Here is a 27375-nt window from a genome sequence, read left to right on the forward strand (position 1 = left end):
AGATTCAGAATTTAGACATGCATTTCTCAACAGAAGGCCCAAAATCACAGTGTGATGGTTGCTTTTCTCTCAGCAGAGTGATCTTGCTTCCCACCTTGGTCAAAGACAGTCTAGCAGCAAGCATGAACTAGTAAGAATATATGCACCGAAAGAAAAATCACAGCTTGGAATTTTCCATCAAGTCTTTTCAAATACATTGAATTTCTGATATATGGGACATAAGCATATTTGATGGAGAGGGCTTTAAATGTGCCTTGATTGCTGATTTAGGTAGCAAAGTCTATGTGAATGATCAATGTTTCCTCATTCATTTCTGCAGTTGACCTTTGCAGGGGCTCATGGGAATTGTAGTCCATGGATATCTGGAGAGCCACTGTTTGGCCACCCCTGTTTCTGCCTCAAGCCTTTACACTATTGATGCTAACTGATGTTTGGATGGTGTTGCCCAAGCATCTTGCAAAAGAAAACAAATTCTTTTTTACATTTAAAGCAGGCTTTCTCAACCGGGATTTTGTGAAACCCTGGGGTTTCTTGACAGCTCTGGAAGAGTTTCCCAAATGGGTGGGAGCTAATTAACTTTTAATGTATTTTTTAAATGTGTTGGGCAGTTATCATGTAATATGACCATATATGGTCATGTTGACCCACCCTCCCATCCCAAAATGGCCATTGATGGGCTTCGAGGGGGTGGGAAGTGGAGTGGCCTTGGGTGGGCATGTAGATAGCGATGTATCCCAACCATGTTCTGTACAATTGCACTACTTCTGGGGTTTCTCAAAGCCTGGAGATTGTTTCAAGGATTTCTCAACAATAAAACAGTTGAGAAAGACTGATTTAAAGAATGGGCACATGCTAGTAGAATATGAAAAATCTGGTTAAAATTTACTTTCACTTTTAGCTACTATGAAGATTAGCATTGTAACATGTTTTAGCATTGTAACATGTTTTAAAAATCAATGCACCGAGCCTGAACCAGCAATGGGCAACTGCAGATCTTCTCAGGCCATGATGTTACCACTGTCTCCTCTATCCCCTTGTACCCATCCAAGTTGGTGGTGGAGGTTCTGGTCCCACATGGAAATGTTACAACCCAGCTTAATGGAGAAGATGTTCTATGGAAATCAAATGTGACTTGATTTCATCAGGATTTTCAAACTGTGTTTTATTTTAAGGAGTATTTTATTATTCATAAGCTTTGCAACCCAGCTTGAACCTTCAAGATGGAGTGACCTGCAACTATCTTATCTTGCAGAATTTGGCTTTCCAATTTGCAGAGGTTAGGACTGAGTGGCAGTAATAAAGTTGAATGGATGAAGTGAAGTGGCTATTTCTCTATTTTCATGTGAAAGAGTAGGGGGATGAGAATTACTCAAGACATCTGTGCTTTATTTTAGTTTGAAAAATAGGTATGCCATGTTTAATTGTTGAATTAACATAAAACCAAATCAGATAAAATACCACAGGATTTAGCGATTGTCAGATGTCCCTCTTTTAGGGCAGTTATATTTTTAGAATCTTATTCCTTCAGAGATTCCTAGAACTAACCTAGAGATCCTTTCTTATTTTACACTGGTATTACTCTATTCGTGTAGATAATTATGTGTGCGTAAAGTGCCATCAAGTTGCAGCCAGTTTATGGGGACTAGGGTTGGGAATGAACTTGAAAAATGCAATTCATTTTGTGGCTTGTGGCATTCCTGGTTTGCAAACCATGAACCATTACAAACTTTTAGAGGCCAAACAAACCAATCCAGTTTCTGAGGTTCCATATCCCTAGTCCAGCAATCTAACTATTACACCACAAACTGGATTTCTGACAATTTCCCATTGAGAAGCTGCAAACCACAAGGGAGGACACATAAAACTACCTTGACCATTGCTCTATTACGATTATCATGATCTATTCTAAATAGCTACCTGATTCTTGAAGTTACAGAAGCTAGAGATTGTAAATGGAACTTTCTATGTGCTGAACAGATCTTCTATCACTGAGCCAATGCCCGTCCCCGTAAACTACAGCTTTTGGCTACACCTGTGCAGCCCCCGTTTCCTGGAGATGCCACCTTCTGGTTCTTCCCAGGTCACCCAAGTATTTTTAAAAATTTCCTGCAGTTGCAAGGAAGAGTCATTCTGCAGCATCTCAATATAATATAAAAAGAGGGATTAAGAGGTTAAGCATTCTGGAATAGTTGAATATTTTTGCTGCAAAGATAATATATATTTAACATGGGCCTTAAGCAACATGTCTGCACTGCCATTCCCCCAGGTGTTCACCAGGATATCAACCATTCTATGCACAGCCGCGCAATGGGTGATATCTGTTATTTTTGGCACTGCTGTTATAGAAATGGTTGTCTAGTTGCTGTGGCTGCTCTACTTCATTTATTACATTTCCACAAAATAGCATCCACTGGGAAAGCTTTGAATGGAGCCAGTTTGGACCCTGCGAGTTAGCTATCGTAAGCATATTTGCTAGGAATCCACTTTCAATGAACTTGGTACAGATAACTCATACAGTGTAAGGCATGCAAATGTAATATTTGCCTCCAGCTATTTCCTCCAGGTATCTCTAAAGAGATTGCTTGTATAAGCAGATCACACACACACGCACACGCACACACTGCACAGGAAAATACTTTTAAACATGGCATACAGTGTTTGAAGGTAATTGACTCATTAAATGAAATTTTAACAAGTCTCCTTGAAACTGGGAAGGTGGCTAATGCTTTGATTTTTCCAGTCTCTCTTGGTAGCTATAGCTGAATGTGAAATGCAAAGTTATCTAGATGGTGATATATTAACTATAGAACAATTATCTTTATCTTTCTTCACTCACGAGCATATTGATGGAGGTCATGTACCTTTAAACCCCCTTGAGCTTTGCAAAGACAAGAGACTGGAAAGTCCAGGAACGAAGTCCCATCAGGTGCTTGGCATTTTGGAATGTATAGCATTAGTCAAGCGTTGAACTTCTTTCAAGAACAGGATAAACTATTTGGACAAAAACACAGGGCTTGAAGCATTCGTGTCACATACGATTCAGTTCTCAAAAGGCTCTGCTATTTCTTTTAAGTAGGAAACAAATCGATTTCCCAAGTAGATTTTCTACTTGGAAACTTGAACGTTACTCTTGAAGATAAAAAACGGGATCCCACTTAAGCCGAGGCTTTGAGCACGCAACGTGAATGCAAGTGCCAACAACGCTCCCAAGTGCTTCTTTTCAGATTGCAGGGGCTCTTTAGGCCATTGTTTCCACTCACTTGTTACTCTTCTTCCCGGACTACTCCGAGCACATGTTCACAGTGGCAGCACACTTCACCGGAAGAACAGGAGAGCCTCACTCATCTCAGTGGGTGATAATACTCCCAGGCAATTTCTCTATTCTGAGAGCACTAAACCGAGTCAAGACCACATCTCACCAAAGTCAAAGGCCAAACTTACTGGAACAGATTAGGCCACGAGTAGTCAAACTGTGGCCCTCTAGATGTCCATGGACTACAATTCCCGTGAGCCCTTGCCAAATGCTGGATAAGACTTTTTCGATTCAGCAAACATTCATTTCCTGGGGACTCAATTAGACATAAACTACTTCATTTCATATATATACACAGGGCAGCGTGTGGAGAAAAACCTAAGAATTATGCATGAAAATATATATTTGCTGCTTTTCTTCCTCTGTAAACTGTAATCCCAATGTCACATTACACTGACTAGTGTATACATGCAATTGCAAATAAATAAACTTTTGATATTCTGTCCCGCATTACCAACATTCTCAATGGACTCTACAGATTAAAAACCGAGTACTGGTCTTAGTTTTATTAGTCTACCCCTTTGCTTTGGAATATATTTGCATGGTGCAAAATAGAAAGCAGTGTGCCACTAGCAGAATGCAGCATAAACTCTCTCAGCAGGGATCATGGCCTTCCTATTAGCATCCTGACTTCCAGCAGAGTCTTCTGTGTCCCACAGTTATGTACTTGAGCCTGCATCATCTCATTAGGCTTCCACGCACAGCACTGATATGCTGCTGGGGGGGGGGGGAGCACATGGCTGAAGAGCCAAGAGTATGCTTTTCAGATATAATTTCTGGCATCACCAGATTAAAACAAAAAAATCTTTCACTGAGGCCCTGGATTCCTGGGTTTCATAGACAAGGCCAAAACAGGCCTGAGAGCCAGCTTGGTGTAATGGTTAGGGGTTCAGACTTCTAATATGGCGAGCCGGGTTTGATTCCCCGCTCCTTCACATGCAACCAGCTGGGTGACCTTGACAGCACTGATAGAACTGTTCTGACCAAGCAGTAATATTAGGGCTCTCTCTACCTACCTCACAGGGTGTCTGTTGTGGGGAGAGGAAAGGGAAGGTGACTGTAAGCCACTTTGAGATTCTCTGGTAGAAAAAAGCAGGATATAAGAACCAACTCTTCTTCTTCTTCTTTTTCTGCACTCACATTTTACTTCAGATTATCACAAAATTCGAATCAGTATTATGTTAATTTCAATTCTGTGATTTATGTGCTAGGCTACTCTCAGCCAATCTCCACCCCCTTTTCCCCTGCCTCATAGATGGACACAGCACTTTGAGGGGGCTCAGTAACTGTGGAGAGGGGCTTCTGCTTGTGCCAAGCTCCCTGAATCCCCTGCAAGGAAGCGATCACTCTCTCCATGATTTCCAACATGATTGGCTTGGGGGGGGATGGGGGGGGAGAGGAGAGGGTGTCTTGCCCAACCAAGACCAGCCCAGCCCTATTCAACCTGGCCCCTGCACTGCTCCCTTGCTCTCCCTTGCTCTCTCTCTCCCCCAAGGAGCTAGAGGAGAGTCTCTAATTTCCAGCCTTCTCTGATGGAAGCAAGAGGCACCTCCCAGTTGAACAAGGTATCTCCTCCTGAGGGCATGTTCAAACAGCAATCTCTCTCTCACACATACACAAATAACTTTTAAAACCTTCCCTGTTACTAATTTTCTTGCACCAATAATGCAAGCTCAGTAAAAAAAAAATAGTAGCATCGCTAGACCAAACCCCTTTAAATAAAAAAAAATAAATAAATGACTTTGCAACAATATTTTATTACTGATGAAGGAAGGAGGACTGGTGAAAGGTGCTTTGAGCCACTTTAAGGCAGCTTTGTATATTCATCAGATAGTGTTCCTGATGCCTAGAATGATGACTCCCATCTTCTGCATGCTGCTATATATTCTAATGTGCAAGGCTTCCCCAGCTTAGGAGGATTAGCACAATTTATAACTGGTATCTGATTAGCTTGCTAAGAATCAACAAGGTCTAAATGTCTTGTTTCAAGGGTTCAAAAAGCCACAGGCTTTACCTTAGTTACTTACTATCTCTTAAGCAGCAAATCCACACTACATGCAAAGAGAACTTGGGAAAGCATGATATCGTGTGTTTAGCTCTTTCGGGCTTCTTTTCATTTAGCTGTTCTCAGTCAAATTTTCCTTTTGCATCCCTCCCACCATACGGGTGGTTCTGAGCCCAAACGACAAGGTGAACACCCCAGGGAGAGGATGACCATGCCTATGGAGCTCAACTTGATCCCAGTCAGCAATAGTGAAGGGGGAGGATATGAGTATTGTTTGTGTCTTTCTCTGGAGGCTGGGTTTGATGCAAGCCCTTGAGATGCAAACATCCCACTTTGCCTCTGTTGGCTGAGTCTGAAGGAAGCTCCTATGAAGCTGACATAGTGCTGTGGTTCAGCTTACACCCAGCACCAAGCAGGAAGAGGAGATAAACACTGTGTAAACTAATTGTTGACTCCTGGACTTGGATTGCCATGACCTGGGTGGAAGGTGTATTACTGTGGCACTTAGAGCTGTGGCTTGGCTTTATGCTAACCAGTAGTAGCATGGAGGAAAGGATGGCTTATATCTTCCATTGCCACCCAGACTCACAGTGCTATCAGCTGAATCTGAGCCAAGTTAATACAGCTCTGCTTCCAGCCTTTTGTGTACCATTTCATCCTTGTTTGTGTCTTGGGTTAATGTTGCTTTGTGTCAGTAAAAGCAATTAGTTGGTGTATACAATTCAGTCAACTGGGACAGCTGCTTTGCTTATTCAGATTGGGAGAAAATTGTTGTGTAGTTACACTAGAAACAAGCAAAGTCTTTCCATAGAGCCATGATATCTGGGAACAAGTATGAAAGCTTCCACAGTGTATTATCAAGCATGCCTGTACAAGCTATTGCCATTGCTCCTCATAGCAGCCTGCCACGAGCTTGACATCCCTTTTGTTTTTGGAGTCTCAAGGTGGCAACATTAGGGATGGACATGAACCTCATTCTTTTTAAAGTTTGGTTTGTAGTTTGTGGTTGAACCATGAATCGAACCATGACCCAAAACAAATCAGGAGGTTGTTTGCAAACCAAACCAGTTTGGTTTGTGAGCCTTATAAAGCCCTGCTTTCTGCTCCATGTGGCTTTTCTCAGGCAACAGAAAGCAGGGGTTTAAATGGCTGGGAGAAATTTAAACCCCTGTTTTCTGATCATTGCCAAAGGCCATTTAAACCAAACAGCTGAACACAGTGGAGCTCCCTGCTCCTCAGTTGATTTTCATGAAGAGACATGAACTGCATCAAAATTCCTGAAAGTTTGTAGCAGTTTGGGAGAATATTGCTTCATGAACTATGAACCAGAACAAACTTTAGGTCATGAGCTGGTTTGTGCCCATCCCTCGGTAACACTCAAATGTTTTCTCAGGCTTTTGGGAACTGATGTACCTCGCCAGGGAGCTGCCTTCAGTTAATTGGGTCACAAGTTGTAGCAACCCATCATGTCACAGGGTGATCTAACTTCTTCTCAGCTGAAAAATGTGCAACCTGCACATTGCCCACTAGTGATCTTTTGCCAACTTTTCTGCCACATCACATGAAGTCGAATTTAGGTTTCTGTTCAGTCAAATGGAGCTTGTTGTTGAGTATTTTACCAAGGTGTACTTGCAGTCTTTTAAATTACGCCTTGGAGAGATTCATATCCTAGCAACCGCAGCGATGTCTGGAATAACTATAATAAAGTAGCATTCTAAAAATATGTGGCTCTTTACAAAGATGGATTGGTTCTAGAATTGGCTTCAGGTGAAGGTGGGGAAGGGAAAAAAAGGCCTCTTGTTCCTCCAGATATCTGCCCTCTTTCATTCTCATTAACCCTTGCTGGAGAACTCTGGTAAGTAAGGATTGGAATGAATCACCTCCTGGATACCATGCAGGTAATTTCATATCACAACCAGCTGGCTGCCGTGATCTTCTTTCCCAGTTCTCTCTGCCTTCTGATTGGACCCTGTGGAGGGATCCAATTTTTCAAGGTAGCAGGTGGTTGTTTTGTGTTGGGAGTGGGGACTGACAAGTTGTTGGAATATGTTCTGTTATCCAGTCATTTGAGATATTGTGTCAGAATAGCAGCTTGGATCCTAAGCAGAATGAAAGGAACTTGCTAGGGGAAGGCTCCCTCCTCTCTCTCTCTCTCTCTCTCCATAGAGAAAAAATGCTGCTCCATCAGAGGAACTGCTTCACTGCCAACAGAATGGCACTTCAGGTCCAAGCCAATATTTGGGAAATGCCTAGCTGCCCTAATGAAAGGAACATCTGTTATTCATTGAACAGCTGTTCATGCCAGGATTTGTTCCATAGCAGACCGCAGCCAACTATGATTTGGCCATTGTAGGAGAATGTTCCATTACTCAACAACAATTGGATCTTGTCAATACTATTGATGTGGAAGAGAGGAGAAACAGATAAATTATTCCCTGTAAAATAAGTTTGATAAGATGCAGAGAAAAATCAAATGGGACATGGAGCAACTGTTTCTCTGTTCCAAAATGTCTTGCTAAGAAGGATCAAGATTCTGTTCCATATCCTTCAGGGGGGAGGGACAACTTGAAAATACATGGACTGTGGATGGCCTTAAATGTTAATACCAAAACCTGCATGCATGGAGAGGGATGCTTCCAGGATGAGTCTATCCCAGCTTCCAGTGCCTGTCTCCTTTCTTGGGGAAAAGGCTCTGTGAAAGCCCGCTGTTTTTCCCCTTTCACTTCTCTGGACCTTACTTCAGAGTTGAGCTGTGCTACTTGATGAAGCTGTCAGCATTGGCCAAGGCTGCCCCAGAAACATGGACAGGCTTACAATTAATTTGTCTGTCCTCTTCAGCCGCTGTCCTCATTATTCTGGCTAACATCTCAAGAAACTGGAGTTGTAGGATTCTTTTCTGGGCAGGTTTTAGGTGGCAATCAATGAGGAAAAAATGCAGATTCTATACAAGAGACTATCTTGCAAGTCCATTCTACTATAGGGAAAAAGCATGGGGGGAAACTAGTTTAGGAAAGAATGAGAATAAAACAAGGAAGGATTTGGGACAGCATGAGGATGTTAATGGAGTTTCCTAGACACAAGAAAAAAAACAACCTAGTAACATCAGGGAATAACAATTTAGGCCATCTGGAAAACATCCACGGTGATGAAAAAGTACCACCCAGGTAATTTCGACTTTTGGGTGGCTTTTACAAAAACAATAGCACAGGAGGTTTTCACAAGAAACAAGTTGACAAAATAAATGTAAACTAATGCAGCCAACAGAGATGCTCATTTGTTTGGTTTTTTAATCATCTGGATTAAGTCGATGAATGCTCATCAGTTTCTGTTCTTAAGTGTATAAAAATAAGTCTGAAAACGGGCAGGAGCCCAATGCTTATGCATTGTTGAAGTGCCAGATGCAATAACTTATAAATTTCTCATTATTTCAGGAAATAGAATCTTTTAAAATGATTTCTCTTTGCAGCCAAATGCATAATTATAGAGGAAACCTCTTAACATTGTTTCTAAAGGCACAGAAATCTTCTAAATCATTCAGGTGCAGGAATGCCAGGTTGCAAAACAACAAAAAGCAATGGGAACGACTAAGCTTTATTTTTTCCACATTTATTTATCAATTTTTCTTGCCCATTCATTCTTTAGGAAGTGTAGACCACTTCACCTGGATCCCCTGCAGTCTCCCACCCAGTCAGTGGATTTGCCAACAGATAAAGATACAAACCCAGGCCGAGCATGACTCCTTTCTTTTAAAGTCAGAGGTATTGTGTCCTCCACAACAGGACCACAAACAGGGCACAGAGCCTAAGGCTTTCCCCTGATGTTACGTTCTACCACTGGAACTGGCAACTTTGATGCCCCGGTTCCCATGTGAGAGCACAAATCCAGGGTGGATGAGGTGCACCAGGCCAAATGCTCCCCCATACAGGAGCAGGAAGAGGCAGGGTACCTACCCCAGCTCAAACTCCAGCCTGCAGCCCGGTGCAGAAACTTGATTGTCATCAGTTTGTTTTCATATCATTTACATGTTCTTTGGGAGTGTGTAAGTGGCAATATTCTAAGAGGCTTTTTGCAAAACTTCCAGAGTTCCCTTTTGACTAAGTAAAGCTAAATGCAAATAAGGACATCTCCATGGAATTATCCTCTGTTTAATCCTGTAAGCGAATGTGGGCGACGTCAAGGCAGCAGATGTTATTTTTAAGGGAACGGCTGAAAGTTCTCATAAAATCTGAGAGATGTTATTAAACATCAGAAGGATGTGAAAAGACAACTATCAGGCAAGGCTCAAAAGAGCAGCACCCACCTAGCAGCTACTGATGGCTTACACACCTCTTGCAAGCCTGCAATTAAACCACCCAGCTAATCTTGATAATTTGCGTGGGAAGCATGACATCCTGTATAAGGTCAAAAGCCCATTAACCTATGAATTCCTTCACTTTATCACACTTGCTCTGTTTTATATTTATTTATATTTTGACATATAGGCCTCCCCTCTTTATCTGCCCTTCTTCAAAGGGCATAATAACCACCTTCTTGCTGTTTTCATCAAGAGTGACATCTTCAGCAATTAAAGATAAGGGAATATTTTTAAAAAATCTATCCATCAACCAGTCAACTGGTATTTGAAAGAAAGCCACAAGAACGGCTCACCTTTTTAGGAGTTTTGAAAATTAAATGGACCATCATCAAAGGTCAGATAGAAGGTATGCCACATATTAGGAGAACAAGTCTCTTGGAGAACGGAAGGCTTGGCTCTCTGGTATTATACTCCACTGATGGCTCTTCCCTCTACAAGCCCCTGGCATTCCCAACCCAGAGTCGGCAACCCTAGATGCAGAAGAACAGGAAATCCCTTGAAGAATAAAAACATGGCTTCTAGAAAAAAAAGACTTGCAAAGAAAAGTCCTTCTGTCTCACCAGTAATTTGGTGTTCTTTGAGAGTTACCACCCATGCGGATAGATAAGGATGCTGCTGCCACAAGTGTGCTAGTAGAGTTTGGCTTCAAGATAGCTCCTTCCCCTTTCACTCTCCCGGGAGCCTCTTTTACTGAAGGGTGAGGCTGCCTGGATGCGTAACTACGTTTGAGGGGTCACTCACTTGAAGAGCTTTAAGAACTTTATTTTTTAAATGTACTGGAAAAAGAAATGGTAACAAACACTGTTCATAACTAGAAGAAAGTCACCTCTAAATGATCAAATGCTTGCATGACAATCAGGGCAGGATGAATAATTGGGATTTTGCCCCTAAGCGCTATGGGATGGACAGCTCTGTACGATACACAGAAAACTGGGTATTTGGGAGTGGAAAAGTCGTGGAGCTGCAACTCTTGAGCAGGAATATAAACTGTGTAATTGCTTAATAAATGAAAGTAATGGGCACTGGCCAGAAAACAAACAAAAAGGTGCTATCTTTTCCAAGATCATTAGGCAAATAAAAGCAACAAAGCATTCCCTAACACGTCTAAACTAAACTGAGTCTTAGTCCATTTACAGAGTTCTTGATCAAATCCGGGCCTATATGCTTTGTGTGATGGCCCAAATACTGTGGTCTGTAAAATGGGATAATAATAAAGAATACAATTATTTCCTTGATTTACAGATTGTTGTGTATATATATGTACATACGAACTGTCTTTTTTTGCTATTGTCTACCACCCATCACCACTAAGTGACCAGGAAATAAGTGACCCCAAGTTCTCTGGGAGGGGATCTTTATAGATGTTAGCTGCTACCCATCTTGGGGCTCTGACTGGGTTCATTTTCCTGCTGAAGGTAGACATAAAGGTAAAGGTATCCCCTGTGCAAGCACCGGGTCATGTCTGACCTTTGGGGTGACGCCCTCCAGCGTTTTCATGACAGACTCAATACGGGATGGTTTGTCAGTACCTTCCCCAGTCATTACCGTTTACCCACCAGCAAGCTGGGTACTCATTTTACCGACCTTGGAAGGATGGAAGGTTGAGTCAACCTTGAACCGGCTGCTGGGATTGAACTCCCAGCCTCATGGGCAGACAGCTTCAGACAGCATTTCTGCTGCCTTACCACCCTGCGCCACAAGAGACTCTTAGAAGGTTGACATAAGCCCAATCAAAGGCTTGATTATTGCCTAGTATGGCACTGACAGGATGAACACTTCCTCCTGGGAGACAGAAAGAACCTCCATGGAGCACCTTGGCTAGAAGTCAGAAACCCCGTGAGATTATTCTTAGTGCCTAGGAAGGTCACTCTTTGAAGGAAAGGTCATGGGGGAATCAGAAAAGTCAGATTAAAAAATAAGGATAAGAGTTGAAGAAGAAGTGACAGGCTCTGGGAGACCCACAGATTTCTAAGGCAAAACCACAGGGACCTGTGGGATTCCTAGAGTGTCACTATGTCACTTACAGTTTTTTGGGCCAGAACGGACATTGTGGCATACCAGCTTTGCTATCATTCTTCCTCCCAGTGCCAAATTTACCAGTAGTTGCTGGCCAGTGGGTTTTTGGTAACTCTAGTATCCAATAAAGTTGGATGTTAAAGCTTTGTTAGAGCAAGTTTGGTGTAGTGGTTAGGAGTGTGGACTTCTAATCTGGCATGCTGGGTTCGATTCTGCACTACCCCACATGCAGCCAGCTGGATGACCTTGGGCTCGCCACGGCACTGATAAAGCTGTTCTGACCAAGCAGTGATATCAGGGCTCTCTCAGCCTCACCCACCTCACAAGGTGTCTGTTGTGGGGAGAGGAAAGAGAAGGTGACTGTAAGCTGCTTTGAGCCTCCTTCGGGTAGAGAAAAGTGGCATATAAGAACCAACTCTTCTTCTTCATCATCCTCTTTTTTTTCTGGAGATAGATGAGGCCAAGTTGGGTAACCATGTTAGTCTGTAGAAGAAGAAAACAGAGTCCAAGAGCACCATAAGACTAACAAAATTTGTAGCAGGGTATGAGCTTTCATGAGTCACTGTACACTTCTTTTTTCTGTGCTCCATCTGATCAGCCAGTGTGGCATTAAGCACTGTGATTTCTTTAAAATGATTATGTTCAGGAGCTAACCAGGCTGACAGACTCCAGTAGTTATTTAAGAAGTGGTTTCATTTTTTTCTTTACTGTAAATTCACATGGAACTGAACACTTCAGAGCTAAGACAGCACAAAGACCTACCAGTTTGGCTCACATTCTGCTCACCAGTTGTGAATATGGACCTAAGCTAAGTTATGAACATGGACCCAAACTGGGTGACCTTGGGCCAGTCTCAGTTCTCAGAGCTCTCTCAGCCCCACTTATCTCACAAGGAGTGTTTACGGACTGAGAACTTCACTGCCCCAGCTCCTGTGCAGGAGCACAAATTGGGGACAGATGAGGTGCACCACGCCAAATGCTCTCCCACATGGGTGCAGGAAGAGGTGGTGGAACTTGCCATGACTAAAACTCCAGCCTGCAGCCTGGCATGAAACCTCCAGGGAGTAAACAGTCAAGGTGTCTCGTGGGAAGAGTAGGTGATTATAAGCCACTTTGAGACTCCTTTGGGTAATAACGAGCAGGGTACAAAAAAACAGCTATTATTATTATCATTGTTGTTGTTGTTATTATTTAAAGGACTACCAATGTAATACAACTAATAGGTTTGCTGACTTCCAGATGGAGCCTGAAGATCTCCCAGATTTACAACTGATCTCCAGATTATCTCTATGGAAGGCAGAGTCATTGAGGTTCTTCCTTTGCCCAAATTCTTCCCTCCCTAGGTTCCACCCCAAATATTCAGGAATATCCCAACCCAGAACTGGTAACCCTAACTAGTAACTACAGAATAACATGTATGGAATAGCAGTGAGGAGCCATGTTAATCTATTTTGCAGCCAAAGTTAAAAATAAATTAGTCTTTAAAGACAAACTTAACTTATTGACTTGATTTAAACCCTGCATCTCTCCCCAGCGAGGATCCCCTCAAAGTGCTTTACGTCATTCTTCTCTCTTCCATTTTATCCCTTGTGAGGTAAACTAGGCTGAGAGTGTGTCACTGGTCCAAGGTCACCCAGAAGCCTCCATGGCAGATTAGGGATTCAAATCTGAGTCTCTCAGACAGTAATCTGACACTCTTAACCACGACACCAGGCTAAATCTCAGAAGAAGAAATTTACTGTGACATAAGCTTTGGTGAGCTCAGTTTCTCAGATGCATCATGTATTAAGTTACTTGAAAGCACAGTTTTGTAGAACCTGAATCCATGTCTGCAGTGAAACTTCCCAAAAGAGTATCCCCTCCACTCTCTTGAATTTCGTGTTGTTAGTTTATCATTGCCATTTTACTCAATCTTTCTTCCAAGGTCCATCTGCTGGTCCATCTGTCTTCAGCCTCCAGAGCTCTATATGTCACGAATGATATGTGCAGAAATATTAAAGAATAACAAATCGGCTTCAGTGTAAACATTCTGTATTACATTATATGGTCTATTTACTTCAGAAATGAGGGGTGAGGAAATTGAAGGTAACTGTGGAGTTAATATTTCATGCCATTTATTGAAATAAGCATGTAGGTCAGATGCAATTCCTCAAAGTCTAGGATTTCTCTTCCCCCCCCCCCCTTGGACTTTTGAAGAACAGCTGTTGGACGTACAGCTTTCCCTGCAATTTTCAGAACAGTGGAAGAGGCCAGCTTTGCATGGGACAAGCCAATTATTTTTCAGACACGCACAGAAAAATAGTTGCATCATGATAGTAAGTGCCAAGCATGTAAACCTGAAATTAATTACTGGGCTCTTACTCTAATCCAAATTTTATAACCAAGCTAGCATTAGAGCAGGGGTGGCCAAACTGTGGCTCTCCAGATATCCATGGACTACTATTGCCATGAACCCCTATCTGCATTAGAGTCTTTTGATGATCCTCTTCCAACACTTTTAAGTCTCTTAGTCTTTTTCCCTTAAGTAACCAAGTACTGGACAATTGTCCCATCTCTAAGCTTTCTTTCAGTCTCAACACAGTCAACAGAGAAACCGTGAACAGAGTTACATGTGATTTATATAGGCATAGCTCAATTTAGGATTTCATGGTACATCACAGTGCATAGATTTAGGTGGCTTAATATTACTAACTCAAAGTTGAAAACAGTCATTGGCTTGTTTTGGTAATTTGGAAAATAATTATTTCTTCAGATCCTCAGCATGATTAACCAAACAGTGTATTGGCAAAGATTAGACAAGTACATTTTGTGGGCTAATTGTCGTACATAGCTTGCTGCTCAGGATACAGTCCTGCCTATCTTTACTCCATCAAATCTGTTTTGAGATTGGCCAAAATATTTCTCACACTTGTTTAGATTGGGACAGAAGCATGGCAGTTCCCATTTTTATCACTTGATTGGGTTTAAACTACAAGTACAACGATATAGGCTAGATATCAGGAAAAATATTTTCACAGTCAGAGTAGTTCAGCAGTGGAATAGGCTGCCTAAAGAGGTGGTGAGCTCCCCCTCACTGGCAGTCTTCATGCAAAAGTTTGGATACACACTTTTCTTGGATGCTTTAGGATGCTTAGGGCTAATCCTGCGTTGAGCAGGGGGTTGGACTAGACGGCCTGTATGGTCCCTTCCAACTCTATGATTCTTTGATTCTATGATTTCTTCCCTTCCTTGCTGAGTTATCTGAGGTAACGTCTGTTTCCCAAGAAAGTTCCTCTTCGGGGCTGTCCCAGTGCTCAGCATTCTAGCCATTTGCTCCACAGCTTTTAGAAATAGTATCCAGGTTCCCTAGTTTGCTGATGAAGTCTTGCTCCTTGTGTCAGCCAAGAAAATGTCCATAAACCACCTATCATCTCTTTCCATCCTACTTTAGCTATGATGACAACTCAGTTTAAAGCACATGTTCTTGAACTGTGTCTGTGCATTAAGGATAATCTATACTTGATTTCAGAGCCAATTCATTTGACACAAAGTTTTCATGGCCACCTCAAGGACTTTATGTCAGAAATCATAGAATTATAGAATCATAGAGATGGAAGGGGCCATACAGGCCATCTAGTCCAACCCCCTGCTCTACGTAGGATCAGCCCTAAGACTGCCAGTGAGGGGGAGCTCACCACCTCCTTAGGCAGCCTATTCCACTGCTGAACTACTCTGACTGTGAAAAACTTTTTCCTGATATCTAGCCTATATCGTTGTACTTGTAGTTTAAACCCATTACTGCATGTCCTCTCCTCTGCAGCCAGCAGAAACAGCATCCTGCCCTCCTCCAAGTGACAACCTTTCAAATACTTAAAGAGGGCTATCATGTCCCCTCTCAACCTCCTTTTCTCCAGGCTGAACATTCCCAAGTCCCTCAACCTATCTTTATAGGGCTTGGTCCCTTGGGATGAAGCTCTGTGCCCTCAAGCTGCATATGGACCAGATTCTGGCTGCATTCTTAGCACACGTGGTCTTTAGTTTTTTGCCGTATGGATATTAATTTTCAGGCTCCGTTCAGGCCAAGTGGCATGTTATATTAGAAGAAACTTTGGCGTCAGAAAGTGTGATCACTTGTCTACCAATGTATGGTGATCTCGTAGGGCTCTCAAGGCAAGAAGCTAACAGAAGTCGTTTACCACCATCTGACTCTGCATAGCAAACCTGACTTTCTTGGTGGTCTCTTATTCATGTACATACCAGGGTTGACCCTGCTTAGCTTTTGAGATATGATTAGATTGAACTAGCCTGGGCCATCTAAATCAGGGTCCACTGCATTCACTAAATGTAGTCATGGAGAGAAGGCTATTAATACAATAAATGTATTTATTCATTCATTCAGTTTTTCACTGCTCCTCTTGGCATAGCTGTTTCAGGGCAGTTTACAACAATTTTAAAAGCCATAATATTAAAACAGTTAATAATATTTAACAATAATAATTAAAACCATTAAAAATCCTAACGCCATTAGAAATGGCATGAGGTCTGCTGATATCTTTTCCCCATGCCTTTTTTTCCCAGTAGAAAACATTCTTTCTTCATAGCTACAATTTGTTCCAATTCAGGTATGATTCAGGCACTTGTATTTTTCTCAGTGGAGGAAATAACAGTGGAGGAGCAGTTTAGACTGGGAAAACAGATAATAAGAAAGGATTAATGTTCTCATGCCCTTGGATCTCCTAACATAATATGTAGTTAAGAGCACCCTTCAAACTCAATTTGTCTCCTACTCACTCCCCACAAAAAACCCTCAGCAAATCAGTTATGGGTCTCCTGGCATAACATAGTTTGTTCTCAATCATAAATCAACACATCTTTTGGGTCAAGGATATCTGAAAGAAAACTACTTTTCCCCCCTGACTCTGAACCTTGGGCTCATCTGGAAAGACTCTCTTGCAGGTGTCCATCTTTTCTGAAATTCAGGAGTTAGCTATCAGCATCCAAGTCTTTTCCGTTATGGGTCCTTCTAAGAAAAACCCATCTAGGCACCTCTTCCTTAGTTTTTAGGAAATAAAGATCTTTTTTTTTTAGGTAAGCTGTGAGGACTTATTCCTGTAGACACTGAGATCTGTGGTTTTCTCCTTCTTGCATTTTCATACGCATTGATTTTATGCATTTTGATTGTGATTTGATTGTTTGTTTGAAATTTCTAAACACTTTGACAGAACATTCATTTAAAGAAGAGCCTATACATGTATAACATACAAAACAAAATCATCCCTTCCTGTACCAAGAGCTGCATGTACAAGTAACATTTTGCTTATCAGTGAAGCTTCTTGTCACCTGGTTCTGCTCGGAATGGCACATTCAGAACCAAAACAGGCATTCTACTTCCATGCATGGAACTTTGGGATCGTGCACTCTTCAAAAGGGCCCGCTTTGTGGCAGGAAATGCTCTATTAATCACTACCGCCTTCTGAGAAGTGACATCATTGCTTCCCCATGTGATTCTAATTAACATTTCAGCCCAGGGTCTTGAATGGAAGGCCTGCACGCTTTGTGGATCCTCTCACCTGGCAGCTAAGGCATGAGGAGAGAAGGCCAGCAGTAAAAAGCTCTCAGCCCTGAGCCAGCCACTTATCCATCCTTGTTCTAATTTATGAAGGCAGCAGTGAAAATGGCAAACTGCATGCTAGGAATTAGATGGGAAAGGGGCTTGAAAATAAAACAGCCAATAAACAGTAATGTTACGGTACAGCTCCATTTGGAAATTAGTTCTGGTCATTTTATCTGGAAAAATATGTTGCAGAGCTGGAGAAAAGTACAAATGAGGACTATTAAGATTTTAGGAGGTGGGAGCATCTCTCCTATGAGGAAAGGCTGGAGAATCTGGAAATTTTCCATCTAGAAAAAATGATAGTTAAGAGGAGACATGACAGAAGTTTATAAATTGTTCATGAATTGGAGAAAATTGATACAGGCAGCATTTTCTCCCTGTCCTGTAATGCTGGAGCTGGGAGAACTCTTTGAAATGGTTGGGAAATAGAGTCAAGACAGACAAAAGGAAATAATCAAACTCTGGGATGTGCTGCCAGTGAGGGGAGGGATGGCCATGAGCATAACTAGCATTAAAGGGAGGTTAGACAGATTCATGGAGACTATTGTTGTCCAAAAAAACAATGTGTTTGATCCTTCTACTGAGTGGAGAGCTCTTTTCTGATGAAGACTGGCTTCCTCAATTCAAGGATGACTTCTTGCTTGGCAGAAGGGAAACTATGGATACAACCTTGTCATTCTAAGCCAGGCTTTCTCAACTAGGGTTTCATGAAACCCTGGGGTTTCCATCTTGGAGGGACTGAGTTTCAGCTCACTCTGTTCAAACCAGTCAGCCACTATTTCCAAACATTTGGCAAATGTATCTGGGGGGAGTTTGGGTGGCCATCCATCAGGAGATAGAGCTGGGTGTTAACTGCATATTGGTGACAAACCAGCCCATAACTCCAGACCAGCTGAGCCAGAAGATGCATAAAGATGTTAAATAGTGTGGGGGAGAGTACTGCTCCCTGTGGGACCCCACAAAGGAGTCGATAGGGGCGCAATAGCTCCTTCCCCACTAGCAACTTCCAGTGCTGCAGAAAGGAGAGCAGAGACGGAAGGGCTGTCTCCCGATTCCCAGCCCCGGCGAGGTAGTGCACCAATATCTCGTGGTCAACCATGTCAAACACAGCTGACAGATTGAGCATCTTGAGAATGGCCAAATGAGATCGTTTGTCAAGGCAATCAACACTGTCTCTACCCCATGGAAGCCCAAATGGTATGGGCTCAAGACTAATGTGTTAGTCTTTTAAAGCTGTCCATAAAGCCCTTCTTGCCACACTGTACAGTGCAAAGTTCTAAGCACTGATGCACAGCACTAGGATTTTAACCCCTTCTAGCCCTCTGGGACCGTGCCATCATCAGTGCCTGGTTTGGGTGCCTTCCCATATCTTTGGATGCCACAGGGTGCTTGCTAACACTTACCTGAAAAAAAATCCTGCCACCCTATTAGAACTTCACCAAGCCCTCAGGATCAGGCTGATTGTACATCCCAGTCCCAAAACAACGTACGTGAAGCAGGTGTTATCTAAATCAGTCACACACACCCTGATTCTGACTTGGTGCCCATAGTGACCAGCTAAGCCTACACTGTTGCCACAAGGAGGGAAAGTTGAGGGGCAACAGACAAGCATATATATTGAGGAGGAAACAGGCTCAAATAGCCTTCCATTGTCAGCCCTCTCATTAGCTATATTCCTTGAGACAACCCTTCCTTTTCCTCTGCTCCCAATGACTGGTGCCTACATTTGCCTGTGGGGGTGCACAACTGTCCTTGCCAATGTTTGGGAAGAAATAGGTATATTTCAGTGAAGAAATATTATTTAAAGAAATAGAATGTGGTAAAACTGGCATCTTGGCAAGGAATCATAGAATCATAGAGTTGGAAGGGAACTCCTGGGTCATCTAGTCCAACCCGCTGCACTATGCAGGACACTCACAACCCTATCACTCATCCACTGTAACTTGCCACCCCCTTGAACCTTCATGGAATCAGCCTCTCCATCAGATGGCTATCCAGCCTCTGTTTTAAAAACTTCCAAAGAAGTAAGTGGTTACTTTTGTATCTGAATTAATAATTAAATTGCAGTGTATGTCAGTGATAAATTATGATCTAATAGTTTTAAAGATGAAATCCAGATCAGTTTTCAGTGCTAAAAATCTCATTACCCTAATTTATTACGTTATTAATATATTCTATTCAGTTTCTGCTCCCATTAAAGCAGTGTGGTTTTTGCAAATGAGACAGAAATTTGGTGAGGCTTAATGCTGTTCTTTACACAAGCTATTAAATACTTGTGTTCTCTTAAGTACATGCTTAATTAGAAGTCTCTGTTAATATAGGCAGAGTATTTTTTGCTCATTTATCCAATTTCTGCAGCCAAAAGTTAACAAGGGATTGACTTTCTTTCTGTTGATTCTTAACAGCCTTATTGAGAGAGCCTAAATGTTGCACTTAATTTATTTTTCTGCTTGAACGATGAATGTCAATTTGACTGCAGGCTACATGTTTCTGTTAGCTAGCCTTTCTTTAGTGGTAATGAAATCCCAAGCAAGGACAGGAAGCATGCCATGTTGCACTGAGAACCAACACTGTTACAAACTGCTCAGCTGAGCACTAGGTGGACAACATAGCAAAAGTCTCTGGCTTATGGATTGCTGGGATGGGATGCAACTGAGCTGACAGTAATCAGGGTTGGAAAGGTGGCAAAATCATTTCTCTTGCAGGTTTGGGGAGGATTATTTTCCTGGCACCTAAAAGATTGCAAGGTGGGTGCAAAGCAAGGTTCTCTGGGGATGGAATTCCATAACGTTGATGCCAGAATGGGAAAGTCCCCATCCTCAGTGTTCACCCACCTATTTGCCTCCTCACAGAGGATCAGCTGATACTAATGTTGACTCTTTGAGAAGCCTGGCAAAGCCATTTGAAACTGAATGCTGTTCAAATCATGTTACTCTGTTCAAATATCATTTTTTTAAAAGCAACACTGGATTTTGAAAGTATTTCTAATTACTGCCATTGTAATTTCTTGACAGGTAAAATTAATATAGGTACTTCCACACAAGGACAGGATTTTGTGGTTTCCTTGTTGCTGGTGCAGTTGCAGTTAAAGCACAAAAGCAGCAGGGCTTTGAAGCTAGTATTAATATAACAATATTCCAGTGCTGATTTAACAAAACAACTAGATGTGCCCTGGTGGTGGAAGAAGGAAAGGGCTGCCAGTATTTCAATCCTGGTCCAGACTTTTGTGCTATATCTTACCTGGGCACACCATTTATTTTCACAAAGGTGACTATTTTGTCCTCTACGTGGAGATATGCATTAGTGCCTCTTTGCTATATATTTTGTTTAGTGCTCTTATCATTAAGATCCTCAAAAAAGAAAACCCTCAAATGTAACAGAATCTCCAGACAAATTATTCTGCTCTTAAAACATGTTGCAGTGTTACCTTCCAATTTTAAATGAAGCTGTGGCATATATTTGATTCATACCGGACTGTGTCTTTGGGTAGAAATAGCCTAATATAGAAACCTGGGCATGAGGGAGTCAATTCTTTCCCTTGTATCATGCTGAAGGGCTCCTCTTTTGTTCAAGATCCCCACCCCCACCCCTTGTGTCTGCAGCTTTTACCACTTAGCCAATTTCAAGGCCTCTTGAGAGAAATTTTCCTGGATGACATTTGGCAGCAAGTCCAAACAATCTCTTAAAGTAACCACACTAAATAAGGAGTGGGATGTGTGGCCGTTCCTCCACACTCAACTCTATCCGCATCTCCCCGCTAATCACATCAGAGGACCCTCTGGATGAATGACTTTATAATAAGTCAAGCAATAAGCTATAGAAGAGTGAGGTGAATACAAAACTTAGAGGGTTGATACAGTCAGCTGGGTCTATCAGGCTCAACAACCCATGCTCAGGGATTTGTGAGTGAAAATGCCAGGTCATGTTATAGATCTAGTACACTAACACTGCCATCCTAAGCAAGTCTACTCAGAATCAAACACATTGGATGGGGATTACTCCCAGGAAAGCGTTCTTCGAAATTGCATTGTTAATATATCCTTCATGCTTGCCTACACATTTCTGCTGATTGTTTCTATCAAAGATGGAACTCTGGATCTACCAGATCAGTGGTTCTCAAACTGGGGGTCAGGACCTCATTGGGGGTCAACCCTTTCACAGGGGTTGCGGCAGGGCAAGCAGCTTGGCCGAGGGGGGGGGAGGCGTGCAGCCACTGTTGCTGCTCCTGAAGGCACCCATCAATTAATATACAATTTATAACCAATTTATATACAGTCATGAACTGTGTTGCACAGCATCAGGCCAGCACCCCTCCCCAGGATGTAGAAAATGCACTCACATCTGTGAATGTGAATTTGTATATGCATCATTTTCTGTTTCACTATGCATTGTGGTTTTTCTCTGGTGGCAAGAGGGTGGCAGTGTCATGGGGTAAGGGGTATCACCAACATGATGAAGTCTCCTCTAGAGAATACTTGGAATCAAATTTCAGTAGCTCTAGCAATTATGGAAACTCTATGGTTTTACCAGAATGTCTGGTAAATATCACTGAATATGGTATGGGTTACTGTCAACATTTCATCTTCTCTCCCATGTACTAGAAGGACAAAGAGGTCCAGAGGAACAACCCTCAGTATGCTGCACATTAACCTGCTCATTGCTAATAAAATGAAAACAGCCACCATTTCTTAATTATATGATCACTTTTTAATTTCTAACTGAACAACCAATTCCAAAAATACCATACCTATGATTACGGTGTGTTTACACCTTTATGGTGTATGAACAACAGGTGTAAAGGATATAGTTGAACATGTGAGTAATAATACCCCATTAATTGATGACATCGCCAATTGAGAGCTGTCCCTGGTGTTTAGTTATCATCAAGAAGGCATTTTGGACCTAGAAGAAAGCAAGAAAAATGAAGATATCGTCTGGGCTTTATTTACATGATTAGTGATATGGAAAAGAATGCATACTATTTTATAGTGGATGAGGCACAGAAATTAAACAGCCCTAATTTTTAAACTACCAATCAGTTCACTGCATCAAATACTGATCTACTCTAAAATATATATAAATAGATGAGCTCATTTGGTTTACATGGAATTGTTACTCTCCATGACAACAAGATGTTTCTCAAAACCTATAGAATTTCCAGGTTTATAGTAGAGACGCTGAACTGTAATTAATTCATAGTTAATTTTTCTACTGAAACATATACATCCATCTTCGACTTCCTTGCGGTACAGCCACAATTCTTAAGACAAGCAATACATTAATTTTTTCCAGCCTTGGTTCTCTTTCTGGGATCTAGGTCAAACCAAAATGTTAAATCGAATTAAATCAACGAGGACCCCGATTGGTATAAAGAAGATTCTGCAGGCTCCAGTGACCTCACATGTTGCATGGAAATCAACAGAGCATTGGTTGTCTGGTGCAGCTGCGGTTGCTATGGCAATGCAATCAGAGGAGTATTCCATCTGCTGAGGTAAGGACCGCTCGGAAACCCCCTTGAAGGTCTGAAAATAGGAATGCAGTAAACAAATGAAATGACTCATCCGGTTATGAAGGCAGATTTGGAGGGCAGCTCTTTTGACAAATCCTGTTATGCTAATCATACTTTTAAAGATCCTTTGGAAACACATCGGCTTTGCACAGTTTTCTTTTCTTTTTTTAAAAAAGGAATCTAAAATGTCAGCGTTTTAGACAAAGACTGAATGGCTGTGTGTAAAAGCACACATAGCCTCAACTGTGCTCCTTGGTGTACCTTACAACATTTCACATTTCACTGGTCAAATTCCCAATGGTGAGATTTTGATGATAAAGGATATTGGGCTCAAAACATGTTCAAATCTGCTGCAAACAAATAAGCAAAAGAAAAGGAAGTCCCTAATTTTAGGCTTCATTGAATCAGTAATCAATTCCTGCTTAACAATTTGTATTTTTAGTCTTTTGAGATGTTTCTTTTTTATGATTATGAATGTTACCTGACTCTCTGCTCAGTGCCAAGCACTCTGGGGAACTGGATGCATTCATACAGTGCAATTATCCCTAACCCTCACTTGACAGCTCACATGCACTGATCTTTCTCTCATTCTGTATTTAGCCTCTCCTAGTTTTCCACCTGTTCACATGTCTCAAGTGAGTGATAATGGGTCACAGCAGACTAGGCATCCTAAACAATTGAATCCTCACTCATGTGGGTGACACAGAAATCTGAGCAAAAATCTACCTTCTCCAGGAAGACTCACTCTGTTTCTCCATACGTGAAAACAAACCTATGAGCATCAAAGGTTTGCATCAAAGAAGAAACTGACTTGGGGTTGGATTCCACAACCCACTAGAAGTCCTTTCTGAAACTTTAATCCCAGGGATATATGACTGACATGAACTAATAGATCAGAAGTTCTTTTGCTATGGGACTCATACAATTTTCCAACATCTCTGCATTTGTATTTTTGCATATAATTGTCCAGGTTGTAGAATAGCAAAATATAGCCTGATCTTGTCAGATATCAGAAGCTAAACAGGATTGGAACCAAGAAAAAGAGAAATCTTAGCTATAAGCCCACTTTGCCATTTTATCTCTGTTCAGAAAACTATGTTATGGGTTTGCTTCTAGAAATTCAGCATACTTTAATGATTAAAAGCAGCATTCTCTAATCTGGAAAACTGGGCTTGATTACTCACTTCTCCAAATGAGGTCTGCTGGGTGAACTTGGGCCAATCACAGTTCTCTCAGAACTCTCTCAGCCCCACCTACCTCACAAGGTACCTGTTGGGAGTTGAGGAGAGTAATTAAGTTTCTTTAAGATGCCTTAAAGTCAAGAACAATGGAGTATAAAAATCAATTATTCTATAAATGCATCAGTGGGACCTGTGGTTGAATATATCATTTCTTTATCTGTTCTGTGTATATTAAAAATAAGGCTGAAGTTACTTTTTCTGTTTAAGTGGATGCCTCCTAGCAGAATACAAAATAAAGTCCATCAAAAAGATTATTAAAATCTATAGGTAAGACAACAACTCAAATAAAATGCGAAGCTCCTGAATTTCTATACAATTTGAATAGAGTGATTTTATAAAGCTCATGTCAAATACAAATATTCCATTGTTTGCTGCAGGGACCAATAAATAATAATCCAGACTGTCTGACATTTAACTTTAGGAAGTTCAAAGGCTTCAAAGCTTTACATGTCATACAAATAGTTGAAGAGCACCAAAAGAGCTTTAGTGAAGTCTAGACGGAAAAGAGGGAAAAGGCATATCTATGTCTCATGCATCGTCCCTATTTTACTCTACACATGACACTAAGAGAATCTATATTGCTGCAAGTAAGTTTTGTCCAATAGTTTAATATAATTACCTTCACCCGAACACCCAGAGAAGATAGTCTTTGCCTGGATTTGCCAACATACAAGACACTGTGAGGACGTCAAGGGCTCACCACCACCAGTGATCTCTTCTAGCAGTAACAATAACATGTCAAATAGCTGGGAAACAAAATGGAATTTAGTGGAACTCCCTTAGGCCAAAGATCAAGAGGCAGAGCAGGTCCACTAGCATGACCTGAATCATTTGGCCTGTTCCAACAGCACTCCTCAGGTCTAAAAGACTGCAAAAGCTTCAATAAGTATTTAAAAAGATATATAGTTATCAAAAACAAAGAGAGCTATGGCTACATTTTCTGGCCTGTGTGCTTCATCACTGAGTTGTACTTTTTCGTTGGCATAGTTACCACTGAAAAGAGTCTAACTCAGAACAATAAAACCACTGGTTATTTTTCTGTATTGAAGACACGTGGAATTTACAGGGATAAATGCACTGTATTGAATTACTATGAAAGTTTCTTTAGTGAGGGCTTAGGAAGTAAGTTTAATTAAAATAGTTAGAGGGTGGTATTTTTCTTTACTTCACACAGTAAGATTCAGATATTTGAATGTAAAAAATAGCAGATTCATTGAGGCATTAATGATCACTCAGATTATATTGTTACTTCTAGTCTGCTAAGTATGTAGTTTAGCTTGAAGCAAAACTATAAGAAAACAGCTAAACCAATGTCCTCTTTTAACTTTTTTTAAAAGTTAACTATTTAAATTGTATTTAATTTAAGTTACCAAACTTGCTCTATCGCCAGCTATACTAACACAGTTGTTTATTTCTCAAAAAGAAAAGATGGACCTGATAGTTGGTACAAGCAGCATCACATTGCCTTTTCTACTGCTGGCTGTCTCCCATTCTCAGTTGTCGATTAAGTTCACTCCAATAAGCAATAGTGAAGATTATCAAGTATGCCTCAAATTAGCATAAAATCCAGCCAATTCTACCTTAAGATCGATGTTGGTTTCTGCTGTCTTGAATGTAAAGGTCTGGCTAGGTGTGAATACCGAATTGCAGCAACCTTCACTGTTCTTCCAAATAACCAAAATTGAGAAAGGAGACAAAATACAAAGTTATTTCTGTCCATGGTTCTGGATTCCAGAGGCTAGGTAAACATGATAGTCCAGCCCAAGAAGTTAAAGTTTTCAGGATTCAAGCAAGGTATCAGCATATAGCAACATCCTTCAAGAGACTTTATAGTTAAATGCCAACTCCTCAGACTTCATCCTGCAACAACTCATCAGCACTTTCAACATGAAACTGATGTCTAAATTTAAGGCAAACACTTCTTGTTTTAGCCTGCAGATCTTTGCCTGTACTTTTGCCTCTTTAATGGTGCAGACGATCCTGGAGGACTGGAAACAGGTAGCTGGCTTTCATCTCCTGGATCAGAGCCAGGGGATGGAGGTGGCTCTGTGAAAGCTCTCACTTCCTCCTCTTGTTTGTTGGCTTCTGTTGCCTCTTAACTGGTTATGCTGCTCCATTTCTCCTCTGTGAAGTGCTCAACATTACTGAGACCTGGCTGACCCATAACACTGAATTTGTTATAAGAGTCGAAAGCTACTGCTTTGCCTTAATACTAAAGGGTCCTCAACCTTTGTGAGCTGTGGCCATCTTGGAATTTTAAGTGGGGGTGATGAAAATCACTTCAAAATGACTTCCACAGAGGTGGAGCAAAACTCAAGATGGCCACTGTAGGAGATTAATGGCTTTCATGCTAGGGGGAGCCAAACACTGTCTCACCGCCTCACTTTGCAAAAGAATTGCAGAAGGGTAATAAAAAAATAGAGGAAAGCATGAAAAGAAGGAGCATCTGGGAAAGGAAGAAAGAGGAGGATTAAAACTATGTGAAAGGGAAATGGAGCAACACATTGACTAAGAAAAACCTGTCCTCTGTATTGGTTGTGGCTGCTTTTGCAGGTGTGGAAAGCTGCTTAATTTGAAGGATTATAAAGAATAATAATCCCTGATGTTCAATGGCCCTGTCTACTTTCTGAAAACCAGTGGCACCCATGAGCATTATGTTGGGTGACCTTGTGCTAAGGAATGACTCTACACTTGCACTGATGTAGCAGCTATCAAGGCATCAAAGCCAAAGTAGCCACAAGGCTACTGATTAAATATTGTTGTTTTAACACCAGCAGTATAACTTTTACTGGTTTCGACTGGTTAGCCAGCTGCAGCCTTTCCTGGGTATAAAAGATTTGGCCAGTGTGGTGCATGGCCTGATTACATATAAATTAGATTACTGAAATGTGCTGCGCATAGGGCTGCCATTAATAAATGTTCAGAAACTTCAGTTGGTACAAAATGCTGCACCAAGGATGTTGACTGAAGTGGGTTCATCTCCCAGTTTGTTTGTGAGAACATTTCAAGATGCTGACATTGACCTTCAACATCCTATATGATTTGGGACCAACATACCTGAAGGACTGCCCTCACCCTTATGAACTCACCTGGCCCTGTATTATAGTCATCTTCAGAGGCCCCACTACAGGTGGCCCAACATTGACTATTATTTATGTTACTTATAATCTGCCTTTCTCAGTTGGACTAAAGGCAGACGACAGTGTGAGTCAATACAATAAACAGGTTGTGATGTTCAATGAACAATGCAACAGAAATTTAGGATCTAGAACCAACCAGGTCTAAGATCAGAACTGAAGCAAAGCACAGAACAATGCAGAAATTACATGCTAGGATTCTACTTT

At 41.4% G+C, this 27375-nt stretch overlaps 1 long non-coding RNA gene across 1 annotated transcript; it reads right to left on the reverse strand.

The window, feature by feature from the left end:
- Positions 1 to 16086: 16086 nt before the first annotated feature.
- LOC143842605 (uncharacterized) lies at positions 16087 to 25809 on the reverse strand. The gene is made up of 4 exons (XR_013233216.1): positions 25612 to 25809; positions 22683 to 22803; positions 22029 to 22183; positions 16087 to 16351 (listed from the first exon to the last, which is right to left on the reverse strand). It is a non-coding gene; the product is annotated as an uncharacterized LOC143842605 (long non-coding RNA).
- Positions 25810 to 27375: the final 1566 nt, after the last annotated feature.

The sequence above is a fragment of the Paroedura picta genome, chromosome 8 (genome assembly GCF_049243985.1).
Source record: "Paroedura picta isolate Pp20150507F chromosome 8, Ppicta_v3.0, whole genome shotgun sequence".
Taxonomy (NCBI): domain Eukaryota; kingdom Metazoa; phylum Chordata; class Lepidosauria; order Squamata; family Gekkonidae; genus Paroedura; species Paroedura picta.